The sequence below is a fragment of the Lepisosteus platostomus genome, chromosome 18, assembly GCF_059453375.1.
Source record: "Lepisosteus platostomus isolate fLepPlt1 chromosome 18, fLepPlt1.hap1, whole genome shotgun sequence".
Classification (NCBI taxonomy): domain Eukaryota; kingdom Metazoa; phylum Chordata; class Actinopteri; order Semionotiformes; family Lepisosteidae; genus Lepisosteus; species Lepisosteus platostomus.
This window is the reverse complement of record NC_142628.1, coordinates 1,305,124-1,330,215: the sequence shown is the minus strand read 5'-3', so window position 1 is coordinate 1,330,215 and position 25,092 is coordinate 1,305,124. Positions and strand designations below refer to the sequence as shown.

The 25,092-nt window shown below is 37.6% G+C and overlaps 1 long non-coding RNA gene across 4 annotated transcripts in view; it reads right to left on the bottom strand.

Moving 5' to 3' along the window:
* The window catches only part of LOC148645427 (uncharacterized), a 61,388-nt gene that overhangs the window by 12,248 nt on the left and 24,048 nt on the right, over positions 1-25,092 (bottom strand). For all 4 annotated transcript variants that reach the window (XR_015928077.1, XR_015928078.1, XR_015928075.1 and 1 more), the window contains exon 4: positions 8,698-8,818. This is a non-coding gene — a long non-coding RNA (uncharacterized LOC148645427). The remainder of the gene's footprint in view (positions 1-8,697; positions 8,819-25,092) is intronic.

Here is a 25,092-nt window from a genome sequence, read left to right as displayed (position 1 = left end):
TTAAAGAACAATATTACAAGCTTTTATTTACTATGTAAACAGTTCTTAATTTCCATATTACTGTTCATTTGTTCATTACTGTGTAAGTGGATATACTCTACTTGCTGTGTTCACATTAAGCTCTTTCACATGGTAGTAGAAGATACATAGCATAAGGTTTCCCATGGCAATATACTATCACAAATTCAGTGCCTCTGATCAGAACATTAGCCAGATATATTAAATATACTGTACATCTCTATGTTTTTTTCCCTCCAGAAATGTCATAGTCCAGAAAATATTCAGGTTTCCATTATTTATTATACCTTATCGCAGAAATAATACTGAAATTAAACAGTTAAAGACTGGTTCTCTCATATCTTACTAACACTAATGTTAATGTGTTGCGAAAGTAATAACTAAAGTTAAAAAAACTACAGTAGATCTAGCAGTGTTATGACTTTACATCACTGACTCCATTCAATAGTTTTATTTCCTGGTTTTAACATTAAAAAAACTGGGAGAGAGAGAGAGAGACTGTCAGCTCTCTACAACGTGATTCTGGAAGAATATTGATAAAAACATTTAGTTTAGCATCTGATACGGTGGGGACGATGTCAAAAGTTTTCACCTGGACAGAAAACATTTTAAAACATTACATCCAATACCTTTTCGGTTTTCAAACTCATGTGTCTCCAGAAACTGCGATTTACAATTCATTAAGATACCCTGGATAAATAGATATATAGATATACTGTATATCTGTCACCTGAAGAAGGCTCCACGGCCGAAACGTTGTGTTCTCTTTCTTCTTTTTTTCAGCATGGAATAAACCTATTACTTGTTCCTTTGCGATATACTGTATAGTACTGTAAACAAACAAACTGAATCTACTATATTTTTATTTTAAAAAGGTACATGATAAAAAATCTAAATGCAAAATAATCTTGCCAAAATAATTACCTATATCAAGGGTTACAGGAAAATAAGCATTCAGAATAAGCCCATGCCATCTTTTCTTCTGCACATTAGCTATCCCCTTCATTTGTACAGAAAAACTTTAGCAAGTATTTAATGTGCTGCCGTGCTTCAGATTATTCACATCAAGCCCCCCTCAGTGGTTAACGGGTCAGGGAGGGTTTTTTTCACTTTAAATAGTGTTCCTTTTTACAGCGTGAAAAAAAAGGCAGAATATTTTTAGATAAATAAACATATTTTCAAACATCCTGTAAGCTGAATGCTTAACACTGCACCAAAAAAAAACCTGCATCGCCGCTAAATTAAAATTGAATCATCATGAATAAAAAAAATGAGAAAAAAATAATGATGAGAAAAAAGAGCATTGAAACATCCATCACAGTTACTGTATTCCATTATTCCGAAAAAAAAAAGACATGCCCTCTGGGAGAAATATGGACCGCGGTACAACATATTAGATCTCTTTGTATCGATAAGTTGATACAATAATATATACATATACATTTGTAAACCCTTCACTTACAATAGTGGAAATTGATTTTAGTATTTGGAATCTGAGATCCTTGTACAACACCATCTTCACAACACTCCCCACTCAAACCCTGTCCCCAGTAACAAGCCACAAGCTGGTCAGGAGGTCCAACAGACATTAGTATGATTTGGATTAAGCTAAGTCTTATTAAAGGAGAATGGAAAGATACAGTACCAAAGAGCTCTACTGCTTAGAGACAAAAACACAACAATTGTGGCAGTGCATTTTGACAAAACAGTCTTAACATCTTTTAGGAAAAAAAGACATCTTGAGTCCTAGAATATTATTCTGTCATCATAATATATATATATGGCTCTCTGAAAAAGTGATGCAGGTGATATTACTAATAAATTTAAGACTGTTTAACTTTGCTCTTGTGGGTAACAGGTAAAGGCTAACAATTATTGTACATACTTTAAGTTCTATATTTACTGTGCACTTGTGTACTGAAAGCAATTCCTTACTCTGTCTTCAAGTGCTCAGGTGAAGTTGAGTCATTCCATACTGTACATTATTATAATAGAAATCCTCAGGAGGGCCTATTGACACTGTTCCTGTAAGAACATTTCTGAAGACCAAATGCCTACCCAGGTACAACAGGACGAGTAGGATATTTTACTCAGCAATATCTTTCAATAAAGTCTTTAATATTCAAAATAAGCGCTTTAACTGACTGTAACCAAAAAGGGAACAATGTTATAACTTCAGAATTTGATGCCCTGTTATTTCACTATATGGCTTTGACTGTGAAGATCCAAATCCCAGGTGGAGTTTTTTTCTACAAATGCTTCAACTGAGATGAGACTGGTTTAGCTCAGGGGGTGTGATAGATTTATAAGGAGTGAGGTCTTGTTATGTAGTACACAAAAAACATTTTGGAGGAGATATTTTAATGATCATTAGTTTCTAACATTTTGACATATCAATACATATAACGTATTCTAACCAAAATAACAGGTTGTGGACAGGGTCAATAGTTCTGCAGATGTCCCGATGGGAATTAAAATCAAACTAAACAATTTTGTATCGTGAGTTTTTTACACTGGGTGTACTTGTGTTAAAGTTCATCAGCGTCAGTTTGATCCACTGTTTGCTGTTGTATTCAGAGTCCCTAGAAGCAAATACAACTAGAATTGTACAGTGTAGCATTTAGTTGGACGTTGCATATACTGTATATACAGTAGTACATATGCTGTACAACCATTCCATTCCTACAATGTGTTAACTGTAGTTAATAAATTGTTGGAATATTGAATGTGTTAATTTGAAATGGAAAAATGGCTTGTTAATTTAAAAAAATAACACAACCTGGAATCCTTCATACTTTTAATAATGACAAAGTATATTTAGTTTAGTAAAGGGCAGGACAGAGTTTAAAATGGCAGTGTAAAGGTTTTAACTATTGCTCAGTGTAGGTAGTGCCTGTTGCTTAGACAGTTGTGTGGCGAGACCTGAACTGCCTCTTCCTTCATCCGTTTCAGAATTCTGTTTTTAGGAAGCAGAAATGTCTCAGCCATATGTGGTCAACAAATAATATAACCTTGAACTGATTTATGCAGGTTCTTACTTGAACAGTTTTGCAGAATATTTTTGTTCAGAAACTAAATTGACCACAAGTTTAATTTTGTCTCCTGTTAACAGGAGGCTGCTGAACTAAGAGAATCTGAACCTGATTGTTTTCCTCCTGATCTGTATATTTTCAAGAGAGGAATATAAAAATGCCTTCTTCATACAACATATTCTGACTAGGAAAAAATGTCAATTTGAGTAATTCTGAAAAAATAACTACGAGGTTTACTCTTTCTGGTGCCTTTTCTATGGTTTTTGAGTCCACTTGTAAAGGTTTAGATAAAAACACCACTTTTCATTTGAAAGGGGCAAGGAAATGTGTTGACAATTTCTTTATGTGCAAGAAATGATAATCTTTAATAAAACATGAAACAACTTTTACTCCACTTATCTACAGTATATTTTAATGTTTCATATGATTGCCTGAGCGTTTTTCATGCAAGATTAATTTTCTGAATGAAAGGTAATTCTTTTCTACATTTAAGTGTTTTTAATGTAACTTTGAGGTTCTTTACAATTATTATTTAATATTGTTGTTGTCAAATACAACATTACGTTAAAAGACAGCTGTAATCCACATCTTTCCAAAATCAGGACTGCAGGTGTGTTTTTCAACCCCGGATCGCAAATGCCAGACAAAGTCAATGTACCAGTTCTTCATCTTTGAAGTACTGTGTCTGTGTCCTACGTTGACTGTGTCTACAGTGGAAAACTGATTCTTATTTGATTTTTCACAGATTGGTTCATGTAACACCCTATTTGCAGGAGTCTTTTAAAAAGAGCTACATTTAAAAAAGTAACCATGTAGTGTGCTCGGAATTCAGCAGCTGTGATCCTGCCTAATTCATATGCAGCCAATCACATCACTTCTGTGCTGGAGTCCTCGCACCAGCTTCCCGTGAGGCTTTCAGTTCATTTAAAAATCCTTCTTCTTTCTAGTAGGATCCACATCCTTTTTGCGGTTAAGGTTTTGATCTTAAAATCTGAATGACTGATTTTTGTAAACAAGCAAAAAATGGCTCTGTTGATACTGACATGCCATGTGGCCCCAACATTTGTCTACACCTTGTACCCCAAAGCTCTGGTGCACTATCCCAAAAAGATTTGAAACTATTCTGAAACCCTGCTTTTACAGAAGCTTTTGTATGTTTATGTTTTGTGTTTGCCTTGCTTTCATTTGTAGCTTTGTAATTTTAATTTGTTTTGCAATAAGTGAGTATGATATATTATAAATCCCCATTACATTAATAGCTTTTACGGGCATAAATATATTTTTAGTTCTTATTATTAATCATTCTTACATCTGAAGTTGTGGATTTTAAGTATCCTGTCATTATTTCGTTAAAAATTTATTTTTAAGCACAGATTTTTTTGTAAATATTTGTTTTGACAGTCTAGGCATTAAGCATTTATCTACACATATTTGTGAATGTAAATTACTGAAATTTCCTTTTATGAATGAGAAACCAAAATGTTCATTGAAACAGAAGTTTATAAAATGATGAAATGACAGAGCCTTCACCATTCTGGACGCATGTAGATAAAATTTAATATATAATAAAAGGCAAAAAAATGAATTGACTGTACATTTCACCATGCTTTCTAAAAAAACAATGTTTGAAATGTACAGAGTAATAAAAGTCTCAGTAAATATGATCTGACACCATTTTAAGCTAAATTTCAGAAATGAGTATTAAAAAAACAGAAACTGCAACATGAGAATAATACTGAATAAATTCTGTCATACACTGTAGAAAATATATACATAATTTCCAGTTTAAAGGATAATTCTTGAACATATACAATCCCAAGCTTAAATATACAATAAGAATTTTAGCAGTTTAAAAATAACTTGTCATTTGAAACCTGCTTACATTGTTTTTAGCATCTCGTAATTTTTACACTTAAAAATTAATTTTTAACCTTAAACCTTTAAAAATATCTGTGTTAGTAGTCTAGGCATTGAACATTTATCTGTACATTTTTGTGAATGTTTCTTAGTAAATGACTGAAAATGTACTTTTATGAGTGAGAAACCACAAATAGTTATTGGAACAGAAGTTTGTGATGATGCATTTAGTAGATAGCATTAAGCAGATAATAAAAAGAAAAAAAATGAATTTACTGAAAATTTCATCATCCTTTTCTAACAAAGCAGTGCTCCGTATGTACAGAGGAAGAAAAAGATCAAAATAAACCTGACACCATGTTAAGCTGCGTTTCTAAAAGAGGGTTGAGAAAACAGAAACTGCAACAAGAGAACAATGTTGTATGAATTCTGTCACACAGAAAATAATTTGAAATATAAAAGGAATATATAAAATATCAGTCTTAAAGATGCAGATAAGACAGAAGATAGAACACTAGCACCTTTAAAACAATTTGTTGTTTCTAAACTACTAATATTGTATTTCAGTATCCCATCCTAATTACACTTAATAATTAATTGTTTAACCTTAAAACTTTAAAAAATAATTTGTGTTGAAACATAGTCTAGGCGTTCAGCATTTATCTATACATTTTTGTGAATGTTTCTTAGGGAATTCCTGAAAATCTGCTTTTATAAATGAGAATCCAAAAACATACAGTATGTTTATAATGTGCTGAAATGACAGAGCCTCACCATTTAAGATGCATATACAGTAGATAGAATTTAGCAGATCATAAAAAGCAAAAAACTGAATTCACTGTACTGTCACTGTCAACATGCCTTCCTCACAAAGCAATGTTTGATATGTACAGTACAGAGACAATAAAGTCTCAGTAAATTAAAGAAGGCTAGGAAAACAGAAACTGGAACAAGAGAATAATATTGAATGAATTCTGTCACATTGAAAATAATACAACATTTAACTTTCCAGTTTCAAGGGAAATGCTTGAACATAAACAATATCAAATTTAAATATGCAAATAGAATATTAACAGTTCTGAAGCAACCTGCCAGAAAGACAACTGAACTAAAATACATTCACAAACTCTTTTGCAGTTTAAGGTTAGAAAAATAAGAAAAACTGTATATTTTAAGGTACAAGTCTCAGGTCACAGAAGAACCCGTTCTCTAAAGTACTTCTGAACATCTGAGAAGTAAAATGTTGGCAGGACGTGCTGTCTTTTGCCTCTCAACTTACCTTAGATAATATTTTCATTTTCTTTGACACAACCATTTATAACATAATCTCATACAAGAGCATAGTATTGCTCATAGAATTGTTTCAAGCTGTTGAATCTTTTTGTCTGTTTTTGCCCGTTAATTGTTCTTGCATATCTAAATCAACGTGGCATTAAAAAAAAACAATTTCCCCTCATTCTCCCTTAAGTCTATCTGAAAATCCAGAGACTAACAAGTTTTCACTCTCTATTTTAGACATTTGCTGTATTCATAGGATAGTAGTATCAATTGTGTTCCCCAACACAGCAGCCTAGATTGTACAACTATTGCATTATGATACACCTTTTTTTCACATGCAGCCCCTATATGTTGGAGTTAAATGCTATTGATTCACCGGCCTCCTTTTATCAGTTCTTAAATAGTCTGCTTCTTAATCAGGTGAATGAATTAACTGAAAAGCAGCAGGAATCTTGTGTTTACTCAGGTAAACTCCAGTTCATTTACTGATTTTGTTACATCTAAATGGTCTCTGTGTGGATTTAAGTCTACAGTTTCTAGTATTACCGGTGCGTTGAAGTTTGAAACACCTTGTCAGAAGTGTAGCCCTGATTTTTCTTTCTGTAGGGTTTATTTTTATCTGAATGCCATGCTAGCAGCAAGGGAGATACTCATTTGGTGTGGGAAGAAAATGTGTTCCACTGTTATTAGCACCATTTTCACAAAGAAACAAAGAAAGTGACAAGTACCTGTTAAATACTACGTGAATACCACATTGTCTTCAGGATATATTGAAAAGTTTTGGAATATCAGAGCAAAAAATGATGGTGGGGGGTGTTGTCATTTTAGAATCTCCAAACTTATATATATTTTGGATAAAATCTGGTGAAAAATAAAAAAGTAAAAATTTGAAACCAGTTAAATGTGATTTAGAGGGAACCAGGCCAGAGCAAGCGCTTTCAGCTTGGAGGGCTCCAGTCCTCCGTGTGGTACTGTAACTGTAGGAGCTGTTAGCTGAGGCTTGCTCTGGCCCAACAGCTCTGTGAGTCTGAACCTGGGGTTATCGCACATGTTGGCATCCAGTATGTGTTTATATCGACGCGTCATCAATATCATGCAGGCAATGTGTGGAAGCAGCTAAAAAGGCAAAGTGTTTGACTTAAAATTAATTTCAACTAAGGGGTGTTATCATACAGCCTTATTTAGAATACTGTGCTTGGTTTTGGCCTCTACAGTGCAGAAAATAAATTGCTGCTCTGGAATCACTCCACTGGATACTTTCTGGGGCTTATGGGATATGTCATTGGTAACCTCTCTTGTGTTCTTTTGACTTTGGTTTCGGGACTAAGATTCATCTCCTCACAGTCACACCTCACAGAGAGCAGCTGGCTAGAGCAAGGAAGGAGAAGGGGATGAGTCACCTAGAATCAGGCCTTCAAACCTCTCAGATCTTAACTCTCCCGTAAAATTGACTTTGGGTACCAAGAGAGAGACCCATTTCAACATACAAACCTTTGCCTAAATTGTAACCCTAAACACCAAGTCATTAGAGAAAAACCATTCGCAGTGAAGCTGAATTAACCTCCTCTCAGTGTGTGGTCGTTTGGAAGGCCCTTTCCTATACTACTTCCTTCGAGGAACTGAAGGTAGAAAGTGTGAGAAAAGTGTGTGTCTTTCAGTGGTTTACATAAACAAAACAATGCAGAAAGAAAAGGTGAAAAACTGTTGTTTAAAAAAAATATGTGATATGTAAAACCTGACCTGGATGTCTTTGCAACAGTGTACTGTACATCTTTGTGGCCCTCATATCTATGGATAATCTTTTATTTCATTCTACAGTACATGATTAACCTCCTGTGTAGACTTACTGGAACGCTGCAATTCAAATAAAGAAAATGAAAAAGTTTTTTAATGAATGGAAAATAATACAGATTTTCTCAAATAGATGATCATTCACACTCCTTGAGGAAATGTGAAGTATCCCTAAAGATACTGGTGTGGTACCCTAAAATAACACTAAAGAAGTGTGGCATTCTCATTAAACAATGTAATATGTGGACAAGACATCTTTTCCTGATGGTGTTTCAACATGCGAATATGAATCTTTGAATTTAATGAGAAAAATACATGCACTGCACATTTCCAATGAAACAACACGGTACATTTTTAAACTCCTATCACTCTATCATTATTGGAATCATTCCTATATTTGATTACAGCTATTGAGAGTACAGGGGGAATTCCTGTAGAAAGCATCAAGCACTAAGGATATATACTGTACAAAACCAACAAATAGGCACTATATGCCATTTATTCACCAGGTTTGTCACCAGGTTTGTCTTGGAAGGGGATAAGATTCATACAGCTGACATTTAGTAACTTACACTAGGAAACTCTTCACCTTGAAAGAATAGGACAAACTTCAACAGATACTTTGTTCAGTAAATAGATTACAGTATATGCCTCTAGTCTTAATTGATGTGATATACAGATATTTTAACAGGATAACATCTGAGAATAGTCTGGAACTTACTTGCAATGGGGTCTGTTGTTTTTGTCATCCCAGCATGCAGGACAGGAAGTCAGTAGGAAATACCCTCTCATTCAGCCAAGGGTGAGAACTGCACTGTGATGTCCAGAGCTGATCAGATTACCTGCAAAGAATAAGAGAGGTGTAGGCATACCAACAAGCACAAAATAGTTTTTGTAGAAATGTCATTTTTTAATTGGAGGGGTATGGGTGTAGGCAGGGAGTTATTTTTAAAATAAACAGACGTCTTGAGTATGAAAATTACACATTATAATGTACCATAGCTCAACAGCCTTTGTAGTGTCTTGTCATACCGAATCATTCCCAGCCACGGTCTGCTGAGGTCTACAACAGCTAAACACATTGGAAGTCAGGAGACCGGAGGACAGCAGTGAAATTAGACCGATCTGATTCAGGACCAGACAAAACACAAGTTAAATACCCTGGTCTGTTTTAAAACCCACCCTGCACCTTCCACCCGTGGGTGGGCGCTGATCACAGCTCACAGATCGTTGGGTTAAACACAATCTTCTGTACATAACATGCACTGACTGCGAGCAGAGCTTTGCAAGGGGGAATGTGCAGTCTGCTGTGATATGTTGAAATATATTTTAATATACCTTACTAGTCTTTATATTGCTAGCAGTTCTGGAATTTTTTAACACTATGTTATGCATATGTTTGCTTTCTGAGTTTGGTTATGGGTATATACATTACGTACTGAGTTTCTGAGTAATGGGTATATATAGTATCTCCACCGGAACACACATCTGCTAAGTGAGTTTTATCATTATGTTTCTTTTCTTTCAGGAACCCCACACTCTTTAGAAAAGCATTACCTAATTTATAACGTTAAGTATATATATACTACGGAAGCGCATGGCCACTAAGGGGAAAAAACAATTTGCCCCCTTATCTCATGATTACGAGATAGCAAAGCTTACGTCAGTGTATGTACAACCTGTTACGTTGTGCACTGAACGCATGTAGAAGCTACGGTGAACTTGGCTGGCACTTTCGGTTTAATGATCGTGTCCAGCACTGCAGAATTTGTACAGATTTCAACTGGGGTTTAGTCATAATGAAATCTCATTACAAGCATTAAGACCAGTATTGTGTGATTTAGAGTTCAAAGCAATGATGGTTCCGTTATGAACAGTTACAGGTGCAATCACTTCCACTGCTTAAAAAAGTCTGGACATAGTGATATAGGTATTGTAACGGACACCGCCGACATTACAGGTTGTGCGAGCCAGTTGCCAGCGCGGTGACGTCACCACCCTTCCCTGTGAATAGCAGGGACCTCAGCCGTCGGGCTGAGAGGAGATCTCCCTTTAGCTCAGCTGGCCTGTTCCCTGTTGAGTGACGCCGGGGACCCGGGTGAGGGCTTCACAGCCAAAACGTTGTTTCTTTTCTTCTCTTTTCATCATGGAATAAACCTTTAACGTGTTCCTTGCAGCCTACGCATGCTGAAGTACAGTAGCTCCCTACTTGATAAAGGTATTATACAACAATTGTGCTATCGCGTGAGCACATAAAGTACGCGAGAATTACTAAGTCATAATTACAAGATAATTTTCTTGTAATTATGAGATAATTTCCTCATAATTCTGTGATACGTTTCTTGTAATTACAAGATAAGGGTGAGGATTTATTTTTCCTTGGTGGCAGCGATGCGTTTCCGTAAAATACACATACATTTCACGACTTCTAATTCAACACTTTTGACTGTCTTTATACAGTATGTGGCCTCCCATCAAGTGGAATCAAATGCACCTCAACAAAAATGAGCCACAAAACAATCTCTCAACTTGGAATGAATAAAACAATTCTTTCTTCTGTCAACAACAAATTCTTTTTTTAAAAAATCAGGCTGTATTGTTTCTTACACACCTTTCCACCTCCAATATTTTGGATGCCCCAACATGACGTGTTCTCTTGTAAGAGATCAGATGGACAGAAAAGTGTAGCTGCCTTTGCTTGCCATCATCCAAAACAGGGGTTTCTCGTTCAGAAAATGACAGTCTACATAGAGTTCCAGACAAACAATTAAACAAAAACTTGCTTTGCTGGCTATCAGAATAGTTTAGGTTACAAATAGATTTCTAAAAAAGTCATTCGTCCTTCAACCAAAGTTTCCCAACAGATTCTCCACTCAGAGAGACAAATACCGATGAAGCACAACATTGAGGAAGAGGAATTGAGCAAACAAAGAGAACTGAGGCTGAACCATTGACAGCATCTCCAGTTCCAGAATGAAAACTGAGTAGATGAAAAACTTGATTTACTTTGAGAACCTGCAATCGTTAGGTACATCATCAGGAAGATACTTGAAGAGTTTCCATCAAATTGGAGTCCTGCAAAGCGGAGAGCTGGACCTGAGCTTCGTTTACTCTTGAGCTCGAGAGCTTGCGTCAGCCTTCACTCTGACAGAAATTAAGGTGCATTTCTTAATAAAATACTTCCTGACATGAAGATGAAAAAGCATCCCACACAGAGTCCATTTGTGAATCACCATATTCCACATGCACAGAGTGTTAAGAATGTCAACCTGCTACGTCAAAAAATGTTTTGGGGAAACCATGCACAAACCGGGTCCGAGATATTTGAAAAGGGTGATGGGGAACACACTGATTAGCTGAATGCAAGCTGGTGTGCCGATGATTTTATAAGCAGCATCATACAGTGATATCAGTCTCTCTGCCATCCAAGGGATTATGTTCCCTAAGGTATTTGTATGTAGTCTAAACTTCACTACTTCTTTCAAATGCTTCAGGTATATCTGAACCTCCTTCGTATGCCATCCAGCCTCTGCAACACCACCTACTGCTGTTAATCCAAAGTTTTTTTTTTGTTTAGTTTTGATTGTCATTATAGTTAACACCTCAAAGCTTCAATGTACTCTGTGGTTTGCCGTGGAGTTTAAGCTCTGACATTCCTCAGAGACAGAAGATACAGTCCTCATTTACTCATGCAAGTTGCTTTCATAAGGTGAGCAAAGCAAATAAGTGGCTTTGACTATTCTTCATAAATGACACCAAGTACTGCTCTTCACCATGAAATAATTTACAGGCTGCTTTACACTAATAATATTTCATCTTTACCTCTTATAAGTAGCATTTCACCACATTAAACAGAGCACCTTGGGTTGCCAGAAATGACCAAATAGGATTTGAAAAATTTAAAGTGAATTTAAGGAAGGGATATTAAGAACTTATTGCAAGTGTACGTCAGATCTCTTAATCAGAGATCTGATGATTTTAGTCTTCTCATTCTACTGAAGACCAGTCTCCACACAGGGAGTGAAAAAGCCTTCGGACTCTGCTGAAGCACAGGGTCACACCCTGTGATAGAGCCTGCCTGGGTGCTGCACCACGTCTGTGACCGTGACTGTTTGTGACTGTTGACATTCTTTGTTATATTGGGGTACTCACATATTACACATTGGCTATGTGTGGCACCTTGGGTTTGTAGAAACAATGACTGCAAATGTATCATTTTTTACTCTCAGAATTATAAATGTCTGCCATCTGCAGTGCAGACAATCTGACGTCATCTGCGTGTCATCCGAATGTCAACGTTCCATGAACTGCAGAACTTAAAATGTGGATCTGAAGGAGCAGAAGAAAGCTACAGCAGCATCTCATATAATGATACTCAGCTATTGTGCCTCTAGGACCCTGTGACTTCTGCCGATCAGGTAGCTGCCAGTGCACTGTTGTTCCTTATTTATGCTCGTGTGGGTGGGAATCTGGCTACATCTCAGTCTTGTACCAATCTGAGAGTTAAAGACTCCCGCCCCGGCATATGGCAGGTGAAAAACAACCATAAAGGACAAGGAGTTTGTTTTTCATGATATCAAAGTATTAAGCCTCATGTCAAATTGTCATTTAAAAGACATTGTGTTTTTCTTTCAAAAATAAAACGTGGAGTGGTGGTGGCTCACTGCCAGATTGGTGGCTTAATCAAGAGGCTGTCACACTCCGCACCCCTTTACCTGATTGATTTGATAGGATTTTAAAAATCAAACTGGGTCTCATCTGAGGGCAGTTTTCATGGCTATTCTCTGTTGCGCAGGCCACAGAGAACCCCCTCCCCCAAAACCCAAGAGATGAAAACAGGAATCCGCTTCTTACCTCACAGCATGCAATTACAGACACTGTGCTTTACTGTGATGAGTCACTAGAGGAACTACCAAGGTCTCTGAGGCACCGGTCTCTGCACCCAGGGATTTTCCTGAGGTCTGCTTCACAGCCTCTCTGAAAACCGACGCCTCATCCTTTAGGCTATCAGAGAAGAGGTTGGAAAAAGCGTCTCCCCATGCAGAAGTCCCTTCACCATCTTGGTGTGAGGAGCTGCCTGTTTTTACCATGTTCTTCAGAACTCACCCCAGTCTGTACGACAGTGCACGGTGTCTGGGGGCTTCACGAAAGCAATGTCCAGCTTGAGTACTGCCCCTGCTCTCCCACTGTGACATCCATTTTTTTCCTGTCTGTGTTTAGTGGCATGTCCAGTGGTCATAGTGTATTCAGATTCCTTATAAAGCAGATCTGATTCAATGACATGTGTGAGTTTCCCTTGTACTGTGGAAGAGGGGTGCTATTACAGTATGTCCTGTTTTAGAGAAATTCTTGTGGCGCCATTTTTATTTTATTCATCCTGGACGTAAGGGCCTCTGAGGGTGTTATTTTACATTTTGGTTTAGAAACAAAAACACCACTTTGTAAACCATGTCTCTGGCTTAGTAGAAATAATTTTAGAACTGAACAAAAGTAAACCAGCCTTCATTACATATGGGAGATGATTAAATGCTCTATTAGGCACTGTTGTATTTTTTTTTTGCTTCAAATCTGACAAAAAAAACCCATAACAAATAGATTTCTCTGATAGAAACTGCAAGTTCTGTAATTGGTAACTGAACACATGAAACTTCCTAGAGAGCAAGGCGAGATACCTGGCCTTTCTGAAAAGCACATTTCAGAACCTCACTAATGTTAGAGCACAACTACTAATAAAAAAGAAAAGGCAGCTCTACCATGAGCATGCTGAGAACCCTAATAATTACTGAGGCTAAGAGAAAAACAAAACAAGAGTCTAGCTTCTACTTGAGGTGACCAAGGATATTGTATGCTCAGATTCTGAACTGGTCAATATCTTTTTTCAAAACCTCTACTCACACTTCTACACTTCTTAGGTGGGTACAAAACCTACCCACTGAAAAAGTCTCTAGTCTAAATGAGTGCTGGAAATATCCTAACCTGGACTCCATGAACAACATTCCTCATCTGTTTAAATAACTTTGCAAAAACATCACCAGGGCACAACTCTAAATAAATACCCAGCCCCTCAAGATACACTATTTGAATTATGCTAAAATTACCTAATACTGTTGGAGTTTGTTCTATAACATGGTGCATGTTATTGAGATCTCCTATTGTAATATCAATTAGATATATTTTTACGCTTGTTGGCTTTCATTGGCAAAGTTTTTGAAATATGTACAGTTAGGTTACATTTTGCTACAGACTATAACAGCATGCCCACATTTTGTTGTTTTGTTGTTTTCTTCCAAACATTCTTACATCACCAGTGTGAGTTCCCTTTTCAGTATGCCTTTCTTTGTGTTTGTTTTTGCATTTGTTGTTGTTCTGTTTCGAACAACTAAACCAAATTTAAAATAATCCCAAACTGAATCTCACAAGTGTTGGGGTACTTTCAGGCCAACATCAAACTGTTTTATGAAAACATTAGTAACATAGCAAAAACTTATGTTACATGAGGCTGGACGCAGATGTCGATCTGGAAAATAATTTTGGTAATGGAATGTACCAATTTTTGCTGGCTTTTGACTAATGCAGGAAAATCATTAAAAGAGTTTTTTGTAATCAGAAGCCTGAAGCACAAATTGAAAAGGTTAGGTAAGGCTATACATTGTCCTGTGGAGAATCTCTTATTGACGTTAAGAGTCTCCAAGCTACAAGGGCATCAGTACTGATATTCAAAGCTGGAGTGTACATGTAGAAACAGCTGAAGCTTGAAGGTAAACAGGGACACAGGAGCACTCAGTTTAATTGCGTGATTTAATTGGCTCTAATACTGATGTACAGGTGAATAGCAGACCCCTGCATCTGCTCTGAAGCACACACTGGTTTGTGGAGCACTGGTCCCTTCACTGACAACAACAGCAACATGCTCCAAGACGACAAACCGACGGAACTGCGCGATGACAGCGTTCTGAGGAGGAAGCATCCGAGCTGCAGGCGAAATGCCTCGTTATTCTGGTGTAGGATGTACAGTCCTGTGTGTCAGTGAAGAGTGAAAAAAGCAGGAAGCTACTGGGGGTCAACACAGCAAAACAAAACAAAATAACAACTGGAAGGCCCTTTGTGATATCCTAAAGCAGTTTTTCATTGTAATTCACAAAATACTGTAGAAAATATCATACAAAATAAGGAACAGGCAAAGGTTTTCTCATGCTGAAAAGAAAAGTAACACAACGTTTTGGCTGTGGATAATATTATTTTGTATAATAAAAAATAATCAAAATCTTGAAAAACATTTAAAAAATATATTCAGGTAGACCTCGACAAAATATGTACATGTGTTTTAATACACTGTTACAGGCTATGATAGGTGACTATAGAAGTGTCTCTAAGAATCTAGAGACAATGGGTAACTTTTAACTAGTGATAACATTTCCTCTTCTTAGAGCTTCAGACTAAGGGATGTTTACTTAATTGTGCTGGGTGTGAGACACTGATCAAAAAGTTTGTTTAAATTAGCTAAATTCTGGGTAAATGATTAAGAGTGTCAAACGTGTAGCCAGAGACAGAGAGATCAGAAAAGAGGACAAGGAGAGAGCAGAGAGACAGAAGGACACATAAAATGAAGTGTGTGCCAGGCAAGAGGTACATCCATAAAGACCAGATTATAGCTAATTATTTGAGCCTCGCTAAGAAAGCCTACTGTTCTGTGTTTGTTAGGGAACTCTGATTTCCAGAGTGAAGAATCCCTAGGTTAAAAACAACCTCTTTTGGTAAGTGAGTGCATTTAGAATAGGGAGATAGGCTCCCATTTATTTTGTGGCATCTGGGTTTGTAGAGAGAGAGTTTTAACCACAGGTTAAAATTTAGTTTAGAAAGCAGCTTTACCTTAATCTGGCCTTTGTAGGCATTAAGAGTTGAATACTTGGCAAGAGTCTGGGAGTTTTTTGGGTGGTTAGGACATTAGGTCTCTAGGATGCCTTGTCTGTAAACTTGTACTGTACATAGGGAAACCTAGGTGTTGTATGTTCATGTAATGTGCGTATGGTCATTGTTAGTAAATATTTGTTTAACCAATTGTGCCTAAATTATTACCATTTTTACCAAAACTGTGCCAGAGAATTCAAATGCCTCTAACTATACCAACCACTTGGGTATATTCTTGGACAAAATTCTTTCAAGTTAAGGGTTATGAATATTTATTTTAATTATTGACTAATATGCTTGATCAATTTCCTGCTTGTTCTCTATTTTGTGTAACCCCACACTTAAAATACTTGTTATATATATATATCACAAAGCAAGTACATAACATGCAGTACTCTCCATGGAGACATCCCTGCAGTCATATAGATTTATGTAAGTGGCTGTTATCTACAGGAAACAATATGTTTCCCATGTCATTCCCATGAAAATATGTAGTTGCAGGATTTACAGGTTCAAACTCTAGCCACCACAACTCCTAAGAAAACATTTCATTTTGAATTTTTCACTTGAGTCTCTCAAAAACAACATCAAACATGAAGGCAGGGAGTGGTGCTCATCACTTCACATCTGTATAATTTTGCCTGTGTCATAGCTCCACTTTTTGGTTTCATGTATTGGCTTAAAGCTGACATAAATGTCATGGGACACATCTGGGAACTAATTGATTGAGTGCTGTGAAAAAGTGGACCTTCACAAAATAATACATAGAAGATATGGCTAAAATGCATCCATGTTTGTCGTGATCTGCACTAAGCTTTTAATACAGAACACCTTTTTATTTTATGTCTTCAAAGTTACAAGTATGTACCATTTCAAACTGCAGTGCAGATCCTAGAGTTATACAGGGTATACACAAGGCCATGCTGAAAACATTGAGTGGAAAGGTTGGAAATTTGCTGGGCACTAGGCTGGGTGTGACCCTCGCAGCTTACAGTGAACCCGAGTCATACAGTATGTGGGTCTGGTAGAGTTTACAGAGCAGGAAAGAGCTGTGAAAGCATAGAACTACACCACCAATCGAAGATGACTTGTGGAAATAGAGCTCAAAGCAAGTGCTTCCAAAGAACGCAGCCTCTTTTGGAAGCTGCACTTTTTTCCTGAAGTGTGAAGGACATGGGTCTGGATCCTGTTCAGAGCACAATGCAGATTATTGGAGGGCACCGGTAGTGGCACGGACAAGCACCAAGTGCCTCTCATGCAGCACGATGCATCTATGTGCAACCTTCAGGCAGAGTCAGGGAACTCTGGGAAGGGTCTGATGCACAGCTCAAGCATGAGGTCTCTCTGACACCATCGGGGAGTATAATCAACAGGGCTCGTATGGCAGGGTGGGAGTGCATTCACCGAAGCCTAGAGGACTCGAGTTCAGATATGAGCTCTGTCTTGGAGCAGCAGCTCCATTTCAAGATGTGGGAAAATATTGTACTATAGTCCTGCGATTCTGTGAGAAGTCAGCACACTGGAATCAAAGATGAAAGGAACCTTGTTTACATCAATCCTATCATTAGCTGTCTGATATCTTTTATTACCAAATATTATGGCAATATTTCTTTCAAAAGCTGTTTTCTTTTTTTGTAACAGATCACTCTTAATCTTTAAGGAATTCATGGAAATTGGTACTGTATACATACGGAATAAGATGGACGTATTTGGCTGTTTCTCATGCATGTGAAGTGCACTTGAAGGGGGACACAGCTTAACGTCACTTCAGCTGAAGGCTGCAGTGTAGTCATAATGCCTGAGCCAGCAGTGGTAGAAGCCTGATGAGCGAGCGGGCCTGCTCTCTGGAGTGGAAGCTGACTCATACACCCAGGAGATGACTGGCTGGAGTTCGGATGGCGTGATTTTCAACTTCAGCTGAGAGCCCCTCTGAAACGCCACCTTTTAAAAAACGTATTTCCTTTGTCTCTTTCCTCTCGCTCCTTGTCTTTCAATTCCGGGTTTTTCTCTATTACGTATATTTTTATGCTCGGTTACGTATGCTCTGAAAATCTAATAAAAAAAGAAAAACAGTGTTGCTGTTTTTTAAATGTACATGAATATATTATTGTGTCACAGCTACCAAACATGGCATCCAAAAGCTTAAACAGGTTTCCTATGGTCAGGGGGCTGACACTCAGCCAAGCAGGTTGATCAAATTTTACAATGACTAAATGGTCAATAAACACTGCAATGCATTAATTCTTGAGTATGGAAGTTCCCCGTATAGTACATTGTAGATGGGACCAGTAGGTGTATTAAATGAACTGGACCTTCAAGCCTTCGGTAGAGAACACAATAAGCAATTGTAAAGTTACACTATAGAAAGATATTTCAATGTTCTAGATAATAAAACAGTGAAGAAAAGGTCTACCACTGCTAATGATCTTGTCTGTCTCAGTATTAAAGCTGTAATTACTACAAACATAACTATTCCATAAGTAAAATTTAGTTTACAACACTGTTCTTAAGAGTTAGGAGTGCTGCCACTCTCCATCTCCATCCTCTTAAGAGAGCTCCGACTCTTGTATTTTAGTTGATTATGTGCACCTGCCTCCTGTTTTGTTTCACTATTTAAGCCTGGCTCTCTTGCTGTTCCTGGCACTGGGAGATGGACGCCCAGAAGCCCACCTACCAGTGGGTCCAGGAGAGACCCGACGGCATCGGCTTCATCACTGCGTCCTGATCGTCTGAGTCCGGGGCTCGGAGCGCCTGGCCTCGTTACCCTGGTTTTATTCCCTGTCCCTGTCCCAGATACCGTTCAAGATTTTAACTGTGTTTGTATCGTCTTGGATGGATCCCCCGGTTTTGGACTCTGGACTGCGACTCGGACTCCCCCCTTGGACTGCCTGAACTTGTTTGCCATCGCCACGCACCCCGAGCACCGGATCACCATAGTCATGCCCCCCTGTCTGTCAACCCGTCCTGATCCTCTTCGTCTCCTCCCCTGATGTCCTTCTCCACTTACTTCCGGATTATACTGTCTGCATAGGGTCCTGAACTATGCTTCACGGGAGCCTGGACCAACTCCTGTTACACTATGTATGCACCAATAATAACAGTGACTGGCTTACAGCAGCACAATGCTTAGGAATTAAAACTGATCGGAAAAAAGCTACAAAAGAACAAAATGTATTCACAGTTGACTGCAATGCTAAATTTCTAAATAACAATGTGATGTTTTCAATACTTTCAAAGAGTTTTCAAGTTGTTGAATAATGGATGGTACTTCAATGCCTTAAAATAAGACATTTTTTTAAATTATTGAAAATCACAATTAATTTAATCAAAAACTGAATGAATCTTTCAGCATCTCTAAAATTTGCTTTCTTTAATTCTTGAACAGCAAGTAGTGTTACTGTAGCATCATATTGCAGATGAATGCTTAAATCTATGATAGAGTCCAAACAGAATAATGCAGATATAAACACCTAACCTTTGATTCTATTTGTCGTTACCCTTCTGTACCCTTGGGAAGGGGTCAAATTGATCAAAAGAATTGTCTCAATCTGTGACCCCATATTGTACGACTGAACAACGTACTATGACCAAACCTTGGGTTTTAGTACAAATACAGTAACTGTTCAATGTCAAGACTGGTTTTAATACCATGAGCAGGATTAATATGCGGAAACAATTAAAAAGGAGATAGGCTAGTCGTAGTTAACATTGTACCAAGTAGTCTGTCGATCTATTTTCTGACTGCTTCTTCAAATGCAGGATATTGGGAGGAGTTTGATCTTAAACTGGCAAGCAACAAGCACAAGGAGGAGTACACCCAGCACACCACATACAGGCATGCATCCACACCTAGGGCCAGCTTTCCTTAAAGCCAACTAACCTTCCAGTATGTTTTTGCACTGTGAGAGGAAACAGGAGCATCCAGAAGAAACCCATGTCAATATGATGAGAAAGTACAAACCTCCACACAAGACAGCACCCTATCCCCAGGTCTGGAACTGATCCCAGGGCCCAGCACTGCAAGGCAGCAGTGCTGACCACTGTGCCATCCCCAATTCATCCACTTAAAGTAAAACTGCCTTTTTGTAGCTTAAATCACTGCAATGAGGCCACGTATTTCCATTGACACAACTGTGAGCATGTAGTCTTGACCAAGCCAGCTGGAGGTGTTCAGCACCGGTCCTGGGTTTGATTTTTATAGTTCCTGTTCAAATTGAAGGTGGAGGAATAGTTAAAGGAGCTGAAGCTGCCTCTCCTTTGTTAAACATTCGTCTGGCATTACTCTTAGACTATGCAAAAGTTTGTTATTGATTTCCATTTTATCATCTCCATCCCAATCATCATATGACAACCATAGGATATTCACATTTTAAAACTCTTCTCTCTTCTAACATGATCACTGCTGTAATTATTAGCATTGGTATTAGTACTATTTCTTTCAGCAATTTTCTCATGTGGGATTCCTTCAAATTTCACTTTTCAATTGGCAATTAAAGCAATACATTGAGTAAAAAATAAAAACATTTTGAATTCCAGTCAGTTTTTCATGTATTTTGGTTATAATTTTATGAAGGGTCAGTAGTTTATTGTGCTGAATTACCATGCCGTTTTTGAGCTGGAGATCATTTGCTTTGCTTTGCTCTGCTCAGATTTGACTTTACAGAGCAGTGAAAGCACACAGATTGAATTAACAGGAATGAAGCCGGCTGTGATCTTTGAGAAAGGGCAGTTGTCATCATCTTCATGATTCTACCAAAACGTCCACCTCATATTAGGTAACATATTAATTGATACACAGTACAATATTTTCTATTAATAATGTTTTCCATGATGATAAATTTATCACACCTGATAACTGACATCTGAGTAGGCAGAGTAGTGCAGAGTTTGTCATCAGGTAGTTAACTTGTGAAACGTTTGATCAGAAGGGGCAGAAAGATACAAATACTAACTGTCAGATAAGTGTGTAGTACAGGGAAGAGCAAAAAGAAAAGAAAGAAGTATTACATAGTGTGACAATCTTCCAATGTCTTCCAATGTGATGTAAACGCAATCCATGCATTTAGTTTCCCTTAAAAATAAATACATATTGAGAAAGCTCATATTACAGTATAAATTGTCGTGAAAATAAAGCTCATATTACAATATGAAACGCAATGGCATTTTGCATGGAACAGATACAGCAGCTTCAGGTATATCATGGCTTTGTTGTTCTTCTAAAAGATAGAAATAATACAGCCCCACAATTCTTCTGCAGGATATAGGAGTTTTATAAGTCAGGTCTTGGATAGAGAAAGCAACACTGAACTGAAATCTTTTTTCTGAACCAAATCCCAGCTCTATTGTAATTAACCCATCATAGTCATGGGTGAAAAAAAGAAAATCACAAGTTCTTCTGCAGGTTTTGAGATTGCTAGTGCTATTTACTAGTTTTTAGAGGTAAAAGACCATTACAGCCAGTGAGATAAGACCTGAGACAGGAGACGTGAGATAGAGTCTCAGGTCTCACCACAAGGTGGGCACATTTGTCCTTTTAGATTCACCAAACCTGTGCACACAGACTCGAGGCCACTTGTGACCAAACATGAACCGTTTCTTCTCAGACTCTAACTAGGAGATCTGCGTCACAGAGCAACAGAAATGCATGAGCAAACAAGTTTCTGATGCCATTTCAGAGAAAAGAGGTATCTTTATGATTCATGCACCTGGCATTAAATGTGATTAGAAACATTAGACATGTTTAGCTGCTTTGGGCTAGGTCAATCAAGAATTGCTTCCTCTACCTCTCTGCTGCAGTTGTCTGCAGCTTGTTCTTCACAGTACAACCTCAATCATGATATTAAGCCATTTTAACAGGAGTTAACCTTTCTTTAAACAAAAGTGCAATCATCTGTTATTTTTTTTTGTATCCCCAATTTTCCAGTATGGAATTGCCTCTAGTTAATCAGCCTGGTGCTGGTGCTGGTGCTGGTGCTGGTGCTGGTGCTGGTGCTGGTGCTGGTGCTGGTGCTGGTGCTAAAATGGGCCTCAGGGCAGTGAGGTCTGTCCACGCTTCCTCGGAAAGGCTCACCTGCCAGGGGCATCCATTACAAACACAGACGACCTACAGCCTATCACTGGTACTGACTGGAGGAGCCATCCATGTCTCAGTGACAACGCAGCAGGACAGCCAGCACATCGCAGGGGTCTTTGTTGCAAAGCCAGGATAACCTGGGTGACTCTAGTCTTCCCAAGTCAACACTGTGTCTCAACCTTTGGGGAACATCTGTCACAGTTTGCCTGCTGGATAACCCAAGCTCAAAGCTGTACTGTCTAGAGGTTATAGGCTCCACATCAGCAGTTCCTAATCCTGGTCTTGGTGAGCCACACACCTGTTGTTTTTAATTTCAGCCTCAGTTATACAATGAAAACCATCATTGATTTAAAATAATAATAATAATAATAATAATAAAAATGTGAACTGTTTGTTTCCAGCTCTTAAACACGCTGGAGCTTTATCCACTGTATTTTGAAATAAAATCCTGAACTGTAACATGAAACAATATTGCAAATATTGGATTGAAGAAACTTCTTAGATCAAGTAAGGCTTCAATGATCTCATGATGGTGGGATGGAATGAACACCAGCCAGGGTCTGCGTCACCAGGACTGGGATTAGTAATAGTCTATAGAGGTCCATGTGCTCTAGAGGTATAAAATGCTCTCCAAACAAGTGGCTTTGCTTGGTAATCCTCTCACCCATCATTCTCTGATGGTTACTTCTAGGCTCCAAGGCCAATATCTAGAAACAGATTGCTAAAGTTGCTGGAAAACATAATGTGTTGTCAATGCAGTCATTTCTCTTTGCTTGGATTATTTCAGGTGGACCATCCCTGAGCTGGTGAGGGCAGCCTGGACTTTCCAGCAGACAGAGACACACACAGCTCACGCCATGACTGCAGGCTGAGAGATGCAGTGCTGCTTCTCCAGTTGGCAGCTTGCAGCATGTCAGAAGATGAATGGCTACGCTGGTGGGCAAGTCAGATGAGTGAATCTACAGGCCTCCTTCTCCTGTGTGCAGTACAGGCGTTGCAGTGGTGACACCCAACCACACACAAACAGCGATGCCACATTATCATGGCATAAAAATAATCGGTGACATCAAATGTTTTGCCAAAAAAATAGCACAGCTGGTCATATAAGTATACTGTACAACTACTCTCCCTGTCTAAAAAGCCCAAAAGACTGCATTACCTTGCATATTTCAGGAGCTGAGGATAAATCCAAAATATTAAATGAAAAATAAAGAATAGAAAGTTAACACAGAGATTATTTTGAATTACAAATTGTTCCATAAATTAAAATCTGCTGTTGGTTTTATGATTACATGTGTGCACTAGCTAACTATCCATTGTCTAAATGCCAACAAAAATCTGCAAACTTTTCTTTCTTAGATATTGACTCTTACTCAATTATTGATCTATCAGACTCACTCAGGAGTCTGATAAAGTTCAGAAGGCCAATCAGTGTTCAAGGTCATAAGTGGAGACAGGAAGGGCAATGAATGAAGCCCAAGTCAAAGTGAAAGGAGGTACAATTTGTTTATTTCACAACTAGGTATAAAGGCTGTGATACTGAATTACACCTTTCCAACCTCTCTACAGAAAACCATGGGATTCAAAGGGTTAATACAGTATGTGTGATTAAATACTTAAAGTTCCTGGTCATTATGAAGACTTGTCTTGTCTTTTCCTTACTATTCCCCACAATCAGAAGTGTTTTAAATTTCCTGCAGTTTTTGCAATATGAGGGGCTCAGATCCATAGATGACTGTCCTGTGAAAATGGCCCTTCATTTTCGATACAAGATATAAAAAATAACAAGAAAAGGAGCTACAATTATGTATGCATCCTGAACAGAATTTGCATTATTCTTTCTAAAAGAAAATAATGTGTGTTTATTAATATACATGCTAGTACATTCTTTTCGATACTTTTCAAAAGGATCCATTCTCATTTCATATTTAAGCATCTCTAAAAGCATGATAATCAAACAATGAGAGTGGAAACATGCTTTTTCTTATTGACTAGTATGGTATTTTAGTATATACTGTAACAGTATTTTAATAATATTTTTGTGGTACTGTCTGTTAAGATACTGATACATGTAATATTTTCTAAAATGAAAAAGCCAGATTCCATGTTTTAGAATTCCCTTTCGATCCTCAACACAGAGCTTTCTTTCAATCAAAAAGTTATATATATATTAAAAAAAGCATCTTGCATAAAACTCCAGAAAATCACTTTGGTTATTTTTTACTTTTATCAACAATCAGTGTGATATTGTCTCATCAAATTCATATGGAATAGAGAAGGGAAGCAGAGTCATTTGTTATTAAAATCCAAAATAGGCTCTTGGCCTCTATAGCTGCTACATCAATCTCATTTATATTTTGTGGATGTTTTTAATTTATATTAATTTGCACTAGACTATAATGCTTTTCTCAGAACAGTGTCAAGTGTCAACCTGTTGCCTCAGTCATTACAACTTGGTGACTAGTGTGTGTACATACTGTAATTAAAGTTTCAGCTACCTCCACTTTTCTGTTCTTTTGGAGAAACAAACCGTACTCTTAGTCTTACAATTATGTTGCACGTGCTTTTGTCCTCCTTTGTACGGGCGTGTAAGTATTTGCACATAGTTTTAGATTGATACACTATGTTTCACTTATTTTCTGCTATTTATTTTTGATAATCTGGAGGGCTCTTCTTGCTGAGTACATAATCTCAAACATTTTTTTGCAGCTTCTTGTTTAATTCATTCCTGAATCATCTTGAAAATTTCCCGTTTAAACTTGATTATTCTTTTCTTCCCGAAAACAAAAATTTCCTCTCCTCTTACAGAGTGGAAAATGCACCATGCTGAAACTGAAAACAAAACATTTGTGTATTTCTTCTTCCAGCACTGTCTTGCATCGTCTTGAGAAGATCATCGCTATTAGATTTGTGATATAAACAAATTCACAGATGTCCTTGTGTTGTCAAAAATATTACATAGGTTTCCGTAACATAAAGCACAATTTAAGTAGTAGATCAGTACAGGTTGTTCTTATAATTTGTATTTTTATTGGCATTTCCTTGTTGGTCTTATCATCATTTGCAATTGTTTTTACAATTTAATCTAAAAATCTAATATTAAAATGCTCTATAAAGATCCAAACAGATTTTTTT